Here is a 15,624-nt window from a genome sequence, read left to right on the forward strand (position 1 = left end):
TGGCGTTGGTAAACGCTTATTATGACGTCTTGTTCCCACGCCGTTTCATAAATCTATCGAAGAAAACTAAGCTAACTTTGATCAAGCCGACGGGCTCCATAGCCAATAGTCAATAAAAACAAGCATAATGTATAACATTTCAGATCAGGGCCGACACTCCACAGTGTAAACCCCAGATGAATTCGTGATTTTTGCTGAAATGGACTTAATTATACGGTTGACGGCTTGTTAGGCGACCCCCGTGATAATACCTTGTGGCTCAATGTATTAAGAGTAGAAATTCGAAGATTAACCGCAAGTTTATATAATCATTTTTTAAGGAAGAGGGTTCCTACATAAGTGCATATATTTTATCCACTTACTTCCATGGTTTCAAAACACATCGCATATATGAGCTGCTCATGCTAAGCCCACTCATAGGATTTAGGTTTGCAACGGAAGCACCCTTTGATCTACGACACAAAGGCCGAAACATTAAAAGTAGCTAGAAACACTCTACGTATGCCGTAAGTGGCTATGTAATCTTGTCGAGGTGGCATTTCTGATAGCGTGTGCGTCTTCCTAAGGTGGGGGACACTGAAGGAGGGCGAAATCCGACCTCGCTTCATTCTAGAAAAAAGATTTACGAACGGCTCTAGAAGCGTAAATAAAGCAGCCTTAGATGGGATAAATGTTACGTTGAGGTAGAGCTTCGAAAATGAGCTTAGTCCAAGTGCCGCAAGCGTGCAGATGCAGATGTAGGGTTCTGAAGGATCCGAAAAAAAAAGAAAGTTTGCGATGCTTTCGAATTGAGACTTATGGTCTTGACGCGAGATCATCTGCAAAAGCGTGATGGGAAATGAATGCCTCGGACGCTTAAAAGCCGCTAAGCGTAATAAATGTAAGATTTAGACAAATCCAAGTACCCGAACGTTTTTTAGGTGCTGCAAGGTCGCTGATCAGTCCCTACGAAGCCCTCGTTCGTTCAAGTGAGAATGGCAATCTAATTACGCATAAGAGAGATGGTTATGCAGAGGGTAGAAATTTGAGTCATGGAATCAATCGAGCACTTCGCATGCTCCTTCGCATGTCTTCAAATGCTACTCCATGTTTTATTATTTGCCATAGCCTTCCGCCAAGCGTTACGTTGCATAGGAAATCGGTTAGATGCAAAACGAGATAAGCAATAATAATAGCGCTATGAGGGAGCCATGTGTGTTCGGGGAAAATTCATTTTAAATAAATATAATGTCTGTAGGAGAAAAAGTAATTTGTTCCACTTCGTGCGTCGCTGGCAATATCATCGCATAGAGTCCATATTGTTACAACCAAAGATAACAACTCTGAACGGTAGTCAGCACTATATTTCAGAGCCTCAAAAAAGCCTCCTCTAGTTACTAGGCGTAGCTGCTACGATGGTGTGTTAACGATAACCCGTTGGCCAGTGAACAGCTTTACGTAGAGTTTTGCTTGTTTTCTCAGTGGTAATAATGGTGCGTGTTTATGTGCTTAGATTGCCAACACGACTGAAAAAGCCGCTTTCTACAATTGTATGGACCTTCTTTAATATGCCTATTGAAACCTGTGATTGGCACAGCTTAGGCGAATCTTGCAGTTTAATACACACTCCAGATTGTTAAATGGGAATAACGGACGGCAAAGACAAACAAGTCAGCGCCTGTAGGCTGCATTTATACTTATATCCCATTATATTATTAACATCGAAATATATTTATTATTTTGTTTAATTTTAGTAAAATAACATGTAACAGGTAGCTTGAAAAGTTATCATGCAATGCATCCGATGCTGCATACAACAACACGTCTATATAAGAAGAAACAATTCTGCTGTTCAAAATATTATGGTGATCCCCTCAGTAGTAACTGTCAGGAATCATTTACAAAAATGAGCTCATACCTCTTCTACTATGCCACCCGATCATGTAATGGTAATCACTCCTCGAAAGGCGACTCTAAAAGGCATGCATATCCGGTAAGCCGCGCGAAACTTCCTCGATTTTTATTCGAAAATGTCAGTCGTCACCTATAGTAACGCAAGCACGACTACGAACGACCAAGAAAGCAAACACAGAAGAAATCACGAACAAAAATATAAAGGAAAACGACACTCGGCAGGAAATCCTATACGACGTTTCTGCACGACACGTGCGACGATCGGGTCACGTGAGCGCTATTCAATGGAGCAGCTCCTTTTGGTACCGCACGGCATTGCCGGCATCACTGTTTCCGGCGCTTGTAGCACGATCGTTTATAGTGTGTATGGAATAGCACCGTTTCGAAAAGACCGATGCTACGAAAGTCACGTATTGGGCAGCCGTACTATCGTATAAGAGAGCAGCACGAAAAAGCAAGACGTCAGATACGTACACCGCGCTCGTCCTACTGTTCTCTTCACCATTGCTGTTATTGCTACTTATGCCGGTCGACATCTAGTCTTACGGCACTCGAATGTCACGCACGACTGGGCGATCTCGAGTTGTTGAAAAGAGCACACTGCCTTGACGCAAAACGAAACAGCGCACAAAACGCAACGGCTCTTCTTTGACCTGTTAAGGTAGGCATTTTCAACACCGAGCGCACGAAACGGGTAATCCAGTACATCTTGCGACACCAATGATTAAAAAGACGTGCCGCAGGAGCTGTCAAGAAAATGTCGTATTGGATCTATGTAATTTTCAACTTAAATGAACATGAGACAAAACCATCAATTATGTTTCAGCTGCGATGAACTACAATGGGATTATTTTAAGTGGCTGAGTAAGAGCTTATTGAGGTAGATGCGACTAGTTCCGACCGATACGTGAAGTGAGATTGATATTATATAGAGCGCATTTAATAGTACAAAATTCTCTTGAGGCAAGTTTCATAGGAAGGTAAGAAATCTGATGAGTGACAACTAAATTCAAGTAAGAACAGGCCTCACATCCCTAATTGGGTTGGATATGTTGGTTCTGGGTAAAACGATGTCCAATCCTTTATATTCGTGTTGAATTTTTTCCTTTGGCTGTTTTTTTAGCGAAACATGCTTGCTGTTGCTGCTACTGGCTGTGCAGTATATCGTCCCCATCGTACAGGCTTTTAAACAATATTAAAGAACTGTCACGTGAAAAGTTTTCGATACAAGATGTCGACAATAGCAGTCTGGTTAAGTTCGTCCGAAATGACAAAAAAAAAGATACCTCAGTGAACTCGACAAAGCACTGGATGACAATATCGTGAAACTTTATAGTGAAACCCGACTAAGCTAGACAAGAGTTGCAACGCTTCTACGAAAAAACGGGTGTGTGCGTGTCTGTGCATAGAGAACAAGCATACGGGGGCGGGGGGTCTTGTGTAGTGAATAAAAAACGGTATGGAACCAAAATATGGGGGACTGCCGCAAGGCGAGTTCTGTTCTCCAAATGAGCACACAGGGCATCGCCCACTCAAAGCACAGAGGCTTTTCATTCTTTTGCTGTTCTGATATGGGGATCATGTCAAAAAAGTTTTTCTCTCGAAGAAGTCTGTCCCATAAAGTTAAATGGAATACCGCTGCAAATGAAAAGCGGCAAATGTATTGCAGGCGTAGCGTAATAATTAACAGATATCTAACAACACGCAGATCAGAGAACAAAGCACGAGAGCGGTTCGTAGGCAGATCGTTAACACCCGAGCAAACAATACCATCTGTTTATCGCTCTGAAAACAAAGTGAAAATGTAACAGATGCAACTGGGTAAAACAGGACGAATGCGCCTACTGGTTCTTTTGGTATTGTTTTGCGTTGAGCTTTTTCTACTAGCTACAAGGGTACATGTATGTACCGCATGCTTTGTTGGAATGCACGCACCTCTGAAACGTGCACGAATGCCTGCAGATTGTTTGGCTTCTGTTTTGCTGAACTACCGTTGCCATTTGAAAGACCTGCCAATTGAAAAGAGAGATTCAGGCGGCCTGCTAAGGCAGGGTTCCCAGTACATGTCTTTCAAGGAATTTTTTTCTACTTATGGCTGACACTTGAATCATTTGTAGATATAAACTAAGGCATAAAGTTATATTGGGTTTTTGAAAAGCTTAATATCTACTTAGAAGTGCTTTGTATTCCTTTACATGCCACGATGACGATAATAGCAGAGGTTGATGACTAAAATAGGTTTCGGCGTCGAGCGGATGTGAAGAATTACTGTTACAAACCAAACGAGTATTAACACGACCAGGTTTCACGATAAGCACCTGGTAGTTTAGTGAGATACTTTAAGACCTACTTTTAAATAGTAGAATCTGCAGGTTGCATGGTAGTCCCTCTTACTCGACCATACGTTATACAACAATAATAATAATATGGCCAAAGCTATCTCATGCCACACTGACGTCAACTTCTAAGGTGTCTCAAAAAAAATTCGTTATGTGCTGGTATCGATGTTTAGCTAAATAGATATATTTTTTAATGGAAAATCCTATTCGCCTTGTAATGTAGTAAAATTGGCTTCTTTTTGCTATCAAACCATAGGTAAATGATTTGTATGATGGTCTGTTACTTGTTTTACTAATTACATGCTAAAATAAACCTAAAAAATATATTCGCATGCCAATAACGTTACATTTCTCCATTACCTCACACCTGAGTCTGAGTCACCCAAAGCCTGAGAATTGGCTTAGTAAATTTATGCTCTAACTACATTAGCTTAAGTGGCGCGGCAAAATGCATAATGGTTCTAATCTGGCTGTCCCCTATCTGGAGCATGTTTCTCTTTAGTCCACTTGTTCCCGATCACGTTTCCCATCTATAAATATTGTCACCTCTCGCTAAGTATGTGTCAATGAAATATTTAGAATGCTCCCTGTAGCGTTTAGTAGATTCATCAACAATTCCCCGCTTTTGTTTAAACATCACTCGACTCGACCGATATTTACTTCATAACAATGTTTTTCGGTGTTCAGTCGGCAGCGTTACCGCTTTTGCTTTGCTTCTCTCCCCCAACCCCTTTTAACTATGGCGGAAGCCCCCATAGAAAAATTGTGTGTTTATCTTTGTAATCGAATTGCTTCGCACTAAGCTCAGTTGAACCCCACATATGGTAATGCATCCGTCCTTGCGAGTTCACGATGGGGGGGGGGGTGAACGCTTTCGGCCAAGAACGCAACCAAATTATCAAAAAGCACCATTACCTTATATTATAGTGATTACTGAATTTGCTGTATACCACAAAGGAAGGAGCATGGTAAGACAAGAAAAGCGTATGCACAGGTTCGGCAGAAAAAACGCCGGTTATTAAACAACAAACAAAGCTGAGTGTTTTTTTCAATAATATGCCTTCCCTTTTTCCCCGCTCGTGCCTTCATACACGAGAATTGGCAGAACGTTCGAGCTGACAGGAGGTTTGAATGACTGGCCTACGACAGAAATTCGACAGGGGGGGGGGGGGGGGCTAAATTTGGCACCGATTATTGAAATTTCTGAATTTACAATTACAGGCGCTGCATGTACGATTAGCTACTGACTGCGCCCTACAAATATAGAACAGATGTAGAGATAGTTAAACTGAATAGGCATTATTCTTATTTTTGTTGACAAGTGCAAAATTGCCTCGTGAAGAAGATTCGAGATATATTTTACAGTCTTCTTGTGTTCGTAGAATGCCACATATTTGCCTTCTATACCCCTTATGATTTTCTATGGTTTGTCTATTCTGACAGCCTTTTATCCCTGTCCATCCATTAAATAGTATATTTTTAGAGAAACTCCATTAACATCTATAGCGATTCGCATTTTTCCACAATGATGCATCATTGTTGGCGGTATGTACAAAGACTTGACTTAACTTCTTGATAGGTTAGTATAGACCCATATAAAAATCCTGATAGTAGGCATGAATGAAATGAAAAAAGAATGCAGACTATTTTGGGCAGTATTTGTCTTTCTAGCGAATTTTCCTATCAATGAAATAGTACTAGGACGACATGATTTTTCTAATCTTTTTTTTAAGATGTACCCAAAAATGGTTGACCTTAGTTCAGACAGTTCGACAATGTCCCCGTGATAGCCAATCTGAGACACATATTGTGGTCTAGATTAGGAGCAGGGCATAGACACGCTTTGTTTTGTGTTGGGGGCCAGCCATCTGATGATATGCTTAATGGCGATGCCGGACGAAACATAGACAGGTAGTTCAATAGTGACATCAAATCGTAGCCATTGTGATTTATTTAACAAATAAGGATAAGAAATTAGCACATATATTAAACAAAGTGGAGGTATATACAAGTGCAAAAAACAAACTGGGTTTATGAAATGGTACAAGATTAAATGTGTTTAATTTAGATATTTTAATCGAATGAGGTAATCCTCTTTATGTCGCCAGAGTGTCATTGAATCAGTCGCTTACCCTACTTTTAATAATTTCGTCATAGGTAGAAAGAAACTTCTGAAATTACCTAAAGGTACACTGAGGGTGTCTGCTGTGCAATGTACCATCGTTACTCAAAGGGTAGGCCGATGAGAGCTCTCTTCGGTTTTTCATCCTGACAAAGCCGTGTGCAGATACGGAACTAACAATTAACTAATGCACGGTGTTTGTCTAAAGCTATAGTGCTTTAGCCACTGCTAGAGTTTACGGCGAATTGGCGGAGTTCCGAGTTTGGATACGCTCGATACTTATGATAAGCAACGGAAACTTGTTACACGATCGTTCCGTTGAACAACTTGTTGTTACGTAATTAACAACTGGTCTAACTTATGCTTTAAAGTACCAAATGCGTAGCACTCAAAGAAACTTCAAAAAGATTCCGCTGCTAGACCCCGTTAAGCTCAATGCCGTGACGTTCAAGGTCTTCAGCTACTGCGAAATCGAGCAGTCCAAGCGTCTTACTGATCAGTCGTGAAATCATTATCCGCTTCAATGGGGCCAGATTTCCTTGAGGCTCGAAGATATAAGTTCTTTCAATCCGTTCTGTAGCGTGTAGGAGAAGCACGACAAGCTTAGAACTTTTCAATTGGCACAGCAGTAACACTCTTCAATATACCATCGTATACGGGTCAGATTTTTTAGACAAACATTTGGCTATTCTATTCATCAGACGTTCGAGATTTAAGAGATAATATTAGATGCGCATAATGCTATTATTCTGGTAGGATAAACAGTTACGTATTCACAGGACATAATAGTAACTGATCTGTAAATCTGATGAAATAAGGGTCCAAAGCAAACGATAGTCGGCTTGTTTGACTGTCTATTGATGTTTGCGTTGACTCAACCGTTCGTGTGTTCCCCCACTAATCGTGTATCTAATATGCCGTGTTGATAAAGAAGGAGGGATCACCACTGTTCATCTTCCTCCTGATAATGTGAAATTTTAAATATGGTATTATTGCACAACGCCCATAGAATCAAACTTACTTCTTAGCAACGTTTATACTCCATACTGTCACCATGTATTCGTCATGGGTTTTTTTTTTTTATAAATAGCGTTTTGGTATATCACGCACATTTTTTTCGCACAGAGTTTACAAAAACGTAATTCTGTTACGTGCATCGGGGCGGAACCGTCGACGGGATGATGCCAGTAGATTTGTCGATATGTCTCATCTGACGGTGTCCCTAAACCCCCACAGTGAAGCTCCCTCCTGAACAACGATCGCATTTGACTGCGGCTGCAGTGCTTGCTGCTTTCTGATAAAGTACAAAGTCGTCATATACGATCTATGTGACACTGCGTGATAAAGTTAATGCGCCATCGTAGTGAAGGGTCCTACTGGATTACGGATGAGTTCTGTCGATGTTTCCGTTGCGATCAGGGCTTGATGGTAGATGGTTCGCGCCGTTTATCATTCAGATAACTTTCTTGGTAGACGCGGAAAAATCACTGCACTGACTGACTGACTACGCTACAATCCAGGGGCGCTGTTACGCGCGATACGACAACGATGATCGCAATCGAGATCTAGGTGGAATGGCGCTTTTGCTTCGTCGAACATTTGTTGCTGCTTTCAGGGCTTTTCGATAGTCAAAACGACTCTGCTAGCATCAATGGCATTTTCTTGTATTGGTCTGCTACAGTTTGCTAGATTAGTCATTTCGTTAAAACTATGGAGCTTTGGTGATGAGAAGCGTATGGTATTAGATAATAACACTTTTTTCCCACATTTGTGGCCTCTGCATGTACACTACTAAAGCACACAAAAAAAAACAAACTAGAAATTAAAGCTTTGCACTTTAGCCTAATTTTTTTCCTATCTTATTACACGTATAGGTTCATTCAACTATAGGTTGAGTAGTTCAGTCAGCACACAGGCAATACAAATGAATGGCTACGCATAAAGAATCAGCATTTTGTCTCTTTGTAGATGAAGACAAATCATATTTCAATAGCTGGTTTCACTACTCAAGTGTTTTTGCTAAAACTGATAAAATGTCCGGCTACTAGATAGCAATGCTAAGAGAGCTTTAATTCATGTTGTAGTCAACAGGATTATTTATGTAAGGCATTTTTTAGTTTGTACAAGTCCTATGGTCCAATGCTCTACATATTTACGCTATCATTTATATCATCATGTTATGGGTGAATAGATGATATTGTCCACATAGGAGCTGTCCTGCTTATGGTATGAGCGTCAGTTATTGTCATATCTTAATATCATACTACGTGATGACAATACTGGTACCGCCAGCCTGTGACATGAGGGAGAATCCTAAACCAGCACTTATCGCCAATTGCAGTTTCCCGCTTTCGGCTGTACTATGCTGACACTGAGTTTACGGCCCCGTAAAACTTATCCCATTTCCTCCATTTTCGCCGCACGGATTAGCTATATATAATATTTTCACACCCTGTAAAACCTCTTAGATGGTGTCCTACCTGTAAACTACATTACCATTCTTTCAGTCCTTCTTTTGCGTCCTGGTCGTTCCGCCATTGCCGCAGCTTCGCCATGCTTAGCTGTATATTCTGCTATACAGATGGCTTGGGTTGGGCGGTATTTTGTATTATGATTATTTGGTAGTAATTTGCTAGAGAAGCCATAGGTCCTGAAAACGCTTTCACTGACACCTTCGCAAGTGACTTCTACTGACGTTGGCCCGTTTGATAGCGTGATGTCCTCTGGCGGCGCGGAACTTATGTTGACTAGTTGAGATGGGGAAACAAGGTTTCTGTCCCAGCAGGTCCAGTTCTATCGTTCTTGAAACTTGGAAACTTGAGGAGGTCGGGTAACTAGCTAATTTGGCAGTTTTGAGTGAAGTCAAGTAACTAGAAAAATTTGCGTCACGAGACTGGATGGAAAGGACACCAAGGACATGAAGAAAAAGGACTGAAAGGAGATGAGACAACACCCAACAAAGGACGTCTGCTTCGTTTTCTCCAGCTTTAGCCCCCCCCCCCCCCCCCCGCTTCACCCCTATCTGATATTGCGTACTTCTCGAAACGCCGCACGCACAGAATGCGAATGCGAAATTAGAATGGAGATAGATGTCTGGTGGGCGTAGAAAATGCGGAAGGATTCCCTTATAGAGAAGAAGGGGTACGAAGAGTAGAGGATTATAGCAGGTATATACTTACCGCAACGAGGACAACGTGACCAGCCTACACGCTCATTTCAAACAAAAAGCTGAGCTCAATCTTGTATCAAGGAGAGAGCGCCAACGACAACGAGTAGGAGGCAGCTGGTGAAAGTGCAACGAGGGAAGTACGTCGGAGGCGACGTCAGTGGTTGTCGATGCCTCTGGCTACCCCCTTTTAGAATGCGCGTGCTCCCAACAACTCTGGCCAGCATAAAGACCCTCAAAAAGTCGGTCGGACTGACTGAATCAGGCGTCAAACTGAACTAGGACAGGTTTTGTAAATAACGTTTGGACAATAAATAGGTAACTTTATCATAACGATTGCTGTACACTGCTAAGAAGCACACTAAAACGGCTCGTATAATATCGATGGTGGAGCTTTCGTTGTTAATGTATGTATCTGTTGTACAGATACTTTTCAGTTAGAGAGAACGTAGTGAACCTTGATTACAGAGATACATCGTCTGCTAGTAGACCATTGAAAATATAGAAGACAATCTATGCATCGTTTGTCAGTACTGAAGAACTAACGTCAGTAAACACCTAGACAACCTTTAACTTCGTCAGCGGGCTCACCACTTGATGAACTCGTGTTTGAAGCAAGTTTTGAATCACGAATATTTTGGATTGTCTGGGGACGAAATGAGACGCCATTAGCTTGGAGAACAAGTGGTATCTTAAGGATTACTCAAAAGGAAGCAGTTAATGCGAATACAGTATCAAGTATTTACTGCAAACTGCCGCTAGCCTTAACTCGTCTATGAATAGAAGGGCCACCAGGTAGCAGCCGTTACAGTTCAATCAGCGTCCGTATGTACACGAATAAGGCTTATCTCTGCTGGGATTAACTTAGATCAGTCACTGACATTTTCCAGCCTCGAAAACGAAGGCTTACCAAACTGCGCTTCGAGAACTATCGATATGTGGGTCGCCAAACGTTTCCCAAACGCCAAAATTCTGCAAACGTTTCCCGTGAGACCTATAACGTTCTCTATATCATTCGCAAAAATAACATCGATTGCTGTCGGTGCCTCGATCCAAATACCTCTACGAGATCATAAGAGAATCATCACAAGAACTATACCGAGGGTCGTTATAAAAAATTGTTCTACTTATGGATAACGAAAAGCGTAACGTAAAGGACTTGTCACTATAGCCATAGCTGTAGATACTGAACAAAGTTTGTTTATGCTCATTTCACTAAGAGTCGTAACTTAATTACTCGAATAAATGACCATTTTGAAGTACCAGCACTTAACGAAGTGGAGCTGCTTACGATGCATATGGAATAATCCGACATCTGCGTGAGCTACAGTGAGGTACAATGCATTTTTTTTTTTGAAGAGAATAACGAGTTGCGAATTCGTCTAGATATCTATGCGTCAAGATACCATACTGCAGCTTTGACATGTATTGCGGTAAATGTCGAGGTTTTAGTGTAGCGCCCTGTATTGCCTTTAAGCTACTACTGATTTCTTGAGCTTTATGTCCTAAATCACCGTGAGCCAGCTTTCCAGCACGAACAAAGTGTGTATTCTAGGTGTGTAAAGTGCGCCTTGCATGTATACTACCTAATGCTTATGCACAGACGCGTTACCCTTGAAAACTTCCGTTTCGGGACAATGTCGGTATGAAGTGCACTGCTGCTGACATGCTGCGCCTGATTTTTTACGATATAGAGGGTGGAGATTTTCCAGCAGACCGCTGACGTAGTGGGACGTGCGATGGGCGTAGAAAGAGGAAATCATTATTTTGCCCTTTGTGGAATTTGATCGTATAGGTCATTGGGCTGCCCCTCTCTGAAAGTAACTTTCCTTCCGCCTCATACATCGCCACTGCTTCTGTTGCAACTCTAACTACGAAATCATTCTATACGTGTCGCTGGTTATTTAAATCTATACGCTGCTAGTTTGTCTGCCATTATAGTTAGCATATAATAGTCATAATAAAAAAAGATATGTACTCATTCGAGCAAACTAAATCGATAAAATGTGCATTGTATTTATTTTTAGTCCTGTGCGTCATCTTAAATTCATCGAAAGTCGATTTCAGTAAAAACTACTTTTTTAGAAATCGTTATTATAACGAAAAAGAGGACATTGTATTCTCCATTGGTTTGACAGCGCGAGGTGCCGGCCAATCGGAATTAATGCTGTGTTCGAAGATGTTCCCCCCGTTCTTGCCGAGTGACAGGTCTGTTGGGGCAAATGTACCGTGAATGTACCATTGACGAGGATGGCGTCATCTACTAGCAGACCAGAAGGCCAACACACGGCAAAGCAGCCTACCATTGTCGAACTATTTGGAAAGAGGTTTCTTGGGCGACTTTACCAGTTCAGTTTGGCCTGACTATGTTATTTAGGGCTGCGAAACCATTCGAATGCGGACATCCATCGTTGCAACTGGGATTATTGCTGCGACTATAGTGCTAAGTGTATTCGCAAAACTCATAGGCAGATTAGGTGTAGGGTCGAGACAGGCCGTCCTGGAGCGCAGATTGCCAAGACTAGCCAGTGCCCCCTTCCTGGCTTTTCTGACCGTCAGATTCTCGGGACCCGACGAGTTTTCAGCCACGCCTCATTAACTTCCCAGCATAACGTACAACGCCCGTATACACAGACACTCATACGCTGAATGGACACATCTGAACGGTTTGATGTTTAGGGAATCCCAACACGCTAACGTCGACCTGCCGGTCCTATTAACTGAGGCGAGGCTTAGCACTCCAGGCCGAAAAGCTATAACGATGTAAGTATATGCCTGTTTCTAAGAGAATTCCTTGTTGCGCACGTTGCCCTTCTGTGTTCAATCGATCGCTATTGAAGCAAAGCTGGTGCACAAGTACTATATAAGTGTGAATAGGTGTGATGATAACATTTTAGGAGTTAGGTAATGAACTATAATCACTGTAGAGCTATTTGCATTTGCGTTCCAAATAAATCTCCTCGAGTATTACATATGAAACGTTCTATTCGGCATAAGTAGAACGACCACTGTTAATCAAGCGGCATGTAGGACATTTTAGTGGAAACGTGACTGAGTCAGCGTTATATTAAGTTATATTAATATATATATATATATATATATTAAGTTGGCTTGCCTGAACTTTTGTGGCTATCAACACTAGATAAGCGAATTCAAGTATAAAAGCGCCGAGTTATAAAGCACAACCTTAGAGCGATTCTATGTTGTCGACTTGCGATCCTTAACAAGATGGCTGCATATTCCATTTGTACGTCAATAGAACGTTTGCGGCGCCAATGCTAGTTTCAATATAGGTATTAGCTGCTGCATCATTCTGCTGAGAAAGTGATTCGCTTGCTACACTTCTGTAAAAAATTACATGACAGAGATAACGCTTTCGCAGTAACTGGGAAAAACTGGGAGAATTATGTAGTACTGACGCGCTCCTTCCCAGTCGTTGTTCCACGTCATCCCGTTCGGTGTTAGCGTGGTAAGTTGAGAGATCCCACACACGTACATCTGACACATCTTGAAGACCTCTACCTTCCGGTATGTACAGTGCACAAATATATGTGGGGCGCCAATACAAATTGTTGTCCGGAACAGTTGTGGCAAACATTGGTTGTCTGATACCTTCAATCACATCACTTACCTATAAACTTAACACTGATCGTAAATAAGGATATGTAACGTATGTCGTATTGCATGATCTGTTACAGGGTAATTCTTCAACGAAGAAGGAATTAATGAAAAATGGGTTACGTACTATTTCCATCTTTCGGCAATTATGATTTTTTTTTTTATTAGATTATCTGTTGTGTCTCTTTGTCAACGATTGCAACGGACCAGCTCTCTAGTGGCTGTAACAGAAAACAAGATTCTTCGCCTTTGTTTGTCAGCCTATTGTAAATATGTCCATCTATAAGGTACATGCTTTCAACTTAGATAGTTCGAAATAGGTGAATCTTAGGTTTTTGGAGGGATTAAAGTGCACTAAGAGCCTCATCGATCCCCTGGTGGCAAGCTTTGCATCTAAGTGGACCTAAGAGGAGTGGAAATTGCGATCCAGCCTGCCGGGTATTAGTATCAAGGCATTCCGATGGGAAACGTCTTTTATTTGCAGCATTAAAGGCCAAGTGAATGAACACACATAAAGTAACACGTAGCAGATTATAATAAACTGAAGCGTTCATTTCTTCTTTATAACTCTGCCGTTCTTCTGCGAACTATGCGCGGTACTCCAATAAGCATGTTTTATAAAGCAGAAATATTTTCGCTACCATGAAAATTACCCGAATTAAAAGAGGAATAATTTTCAAACGAACACCACTTTGTACAAAGCATTAGGCAATACACCTTTACGTTTTTTTTCCTGATTGCCAGAGAATCTGTAGACCTGACTTTCAGCGGTTTCTCTGCTTGCCAAATCTTTTGCTAATATTAATAATTTGTGTGTTAATAGACATAGTATGCTTGCCAATAATTTCCAGCGCTAAAAATCTCCCTTCTTAAATATCAGTTTAGGTACTGGTAGAAGCCAAGTTGGCGCGAAGTCGCCCTACAAACTGAAAGCTGCCAGATCGGACGATTCGAGCAAATGCACCTGACGCCAATGTACGTTGACTTACGGTTTGCGTGAGTTGACTCCAGGACAGTTGGAGATGCACGTAATGTATGCGACGTGCAATTTGCGAAACTTCAATCAACAGAAAAATTTCGTCTGTATCATACGGTCAGTAGAGACAAAGCATGGTTCAATCTCTGGCATTAGCCGGAGAAGGACCAGGCGAAAGGGTGGCGTCACCCAGGGAAGAAATCGAGTTTGGTGGCAATGTCAAGTAAACCTCTATGGTGTCAATGTAACTATGAGATATTCACCGAAAATGAAACAATGAATGCAACTCGTTGTTTCAGGTTCCTCAAGAAGCTTAAAGGGCCGTTGGCACGGCAATCAAAAACATGCAGTACGTGATGACAATGCTGGAGTTCATCGATATGTCTCAATTACTCTTTGGATCGAGCGAATCTCATGTCTCAAGTCACGATCTTGTATACAGAACAGCAAAATAATGCAAAGCTACCGTTATATATTTGCGTTTTCTATCGTACTTACGCCTCCTGCCTGTTTGTCCTACACAATTTGTCCATCAAACACTGGACAAAATTCGAAAAGAGTTTTGAGACGTGGAGCACGCTCCTGCAGACAGGTTGCGCCAACTGTGAAATAAAGCGGAAATTCCGACATATAGGCCCATAATAGCCTTACGGCTTGGACAGATGTGCATTGCGTTGTACTTGGAAGGACGGTTCCGTCTTTGTAATTGACTACAGTTCCTGTATCGGTTTTCGTAATATTTAAAATCAATTTGCAAGCGATTATTTTATTCCAAGCCAGGTATGTAACCCCATCAAGATGGATACGTAATATATACGTGTAGAGGCAAAATCATGTCCTCATGTCCACTGTCTGTAGCTATCTCTTTCGAGCTGTTCGGTCTGTTAGCATCTGTAATATTCCGTAAGACGCAGACCTTTAGCACCCATTTTACTGGAAGCCTCCAGCAACCTTGATGACCTCCTTATCTCGCCCTTTCCCGTAACCGCCTACTGGTTTAGACATAGTTCCGTTTGAGTAAGCGTTTAGCGACAATCTTTAGCTAAGCTCTCGACAAGGACAATAATCCCGAGGACCAATCTCCTTCTCAGCAGTTCGACACTTTTCCCCCAAACAAACTGCGGGCCCATCGAAGCCTTGCTGTCTGTACGCTCTGCGCATAACGGCATTGTACATTGCCTTGAGTTAATTAACGAAGAAGCAAAATGAACTCTGACGAAATACCGGCCCATCTGCAGGGTTTCTGCTGTCAATTTAATTTTTTTATCCTTGACGATGAGAAGAATAATTAAGCCACCGTAGCGCCCCGCGGCAGCTGAGGGAAATAAGCGTAGCAGAAACCGGCAGCAGAATATACACGACGACGTGGAACTGAGCCGAGACGCGGGATATCCACAAATGAGAAATAGAATATGTATTATTATCCATGGATATTGTGTACATACAGACCTGAAATCTGCAGGGAAGCTATGTCAAGGGAAAATCTTTTCGTAAAGCGTATGGCTGGCTG

The 15,624-nt window shown here is 41.7% G+C and overlaps 2 protein-coding genes across 4 annotated transcripts in view; both read right to left on the bottom strand.

The window, feature by feature from the left end:
* LOC111265702 (vasoactive intestinal polypeptide receptor 2) overlaps positions 1-2,404 on the bottom strand; it is a 104,905-nt gene extending 102,501 nt beyond the window's left edge. The window contains exon 1 of one of the 2 annotated variants that reach the window (XM_086970598.1): positions 1,898-2,404. The gene's annotated coding sequence lies outside the window, so the exon portion shown is untranslated. The remainder of the gene's footprint in view (positions 1-1,897) is intronic. The other variant, XM_022842596.2, reaches the window with a different exon arrangement.
* LOC111265707 (uncharacterized) overlaps positions 1-15,624 on the bottom strand; it is a 115,536-nt gene that overhangs the window by 1,787 nt on the left and 98,125 nt on the right. The window lies entirely within an intron of this gene.

Source organism: Varroa jacobsoni, unplaced genomic scaffold, assembly GCF_002532875.2.
Source record: "Varroa jacobsoni isolate VJ856 unplaced genomic scaffold, vjacob_1.0 scaffold_998, whole genome shotgun sequence".
In the NCBI taxonomy this organism is placed as follows: Eukaryota; Metazoa; Arthropoda; class Arachnida; order Mesostigmata; family Varroidae; genus Varroa; species Varroa jacobsoni.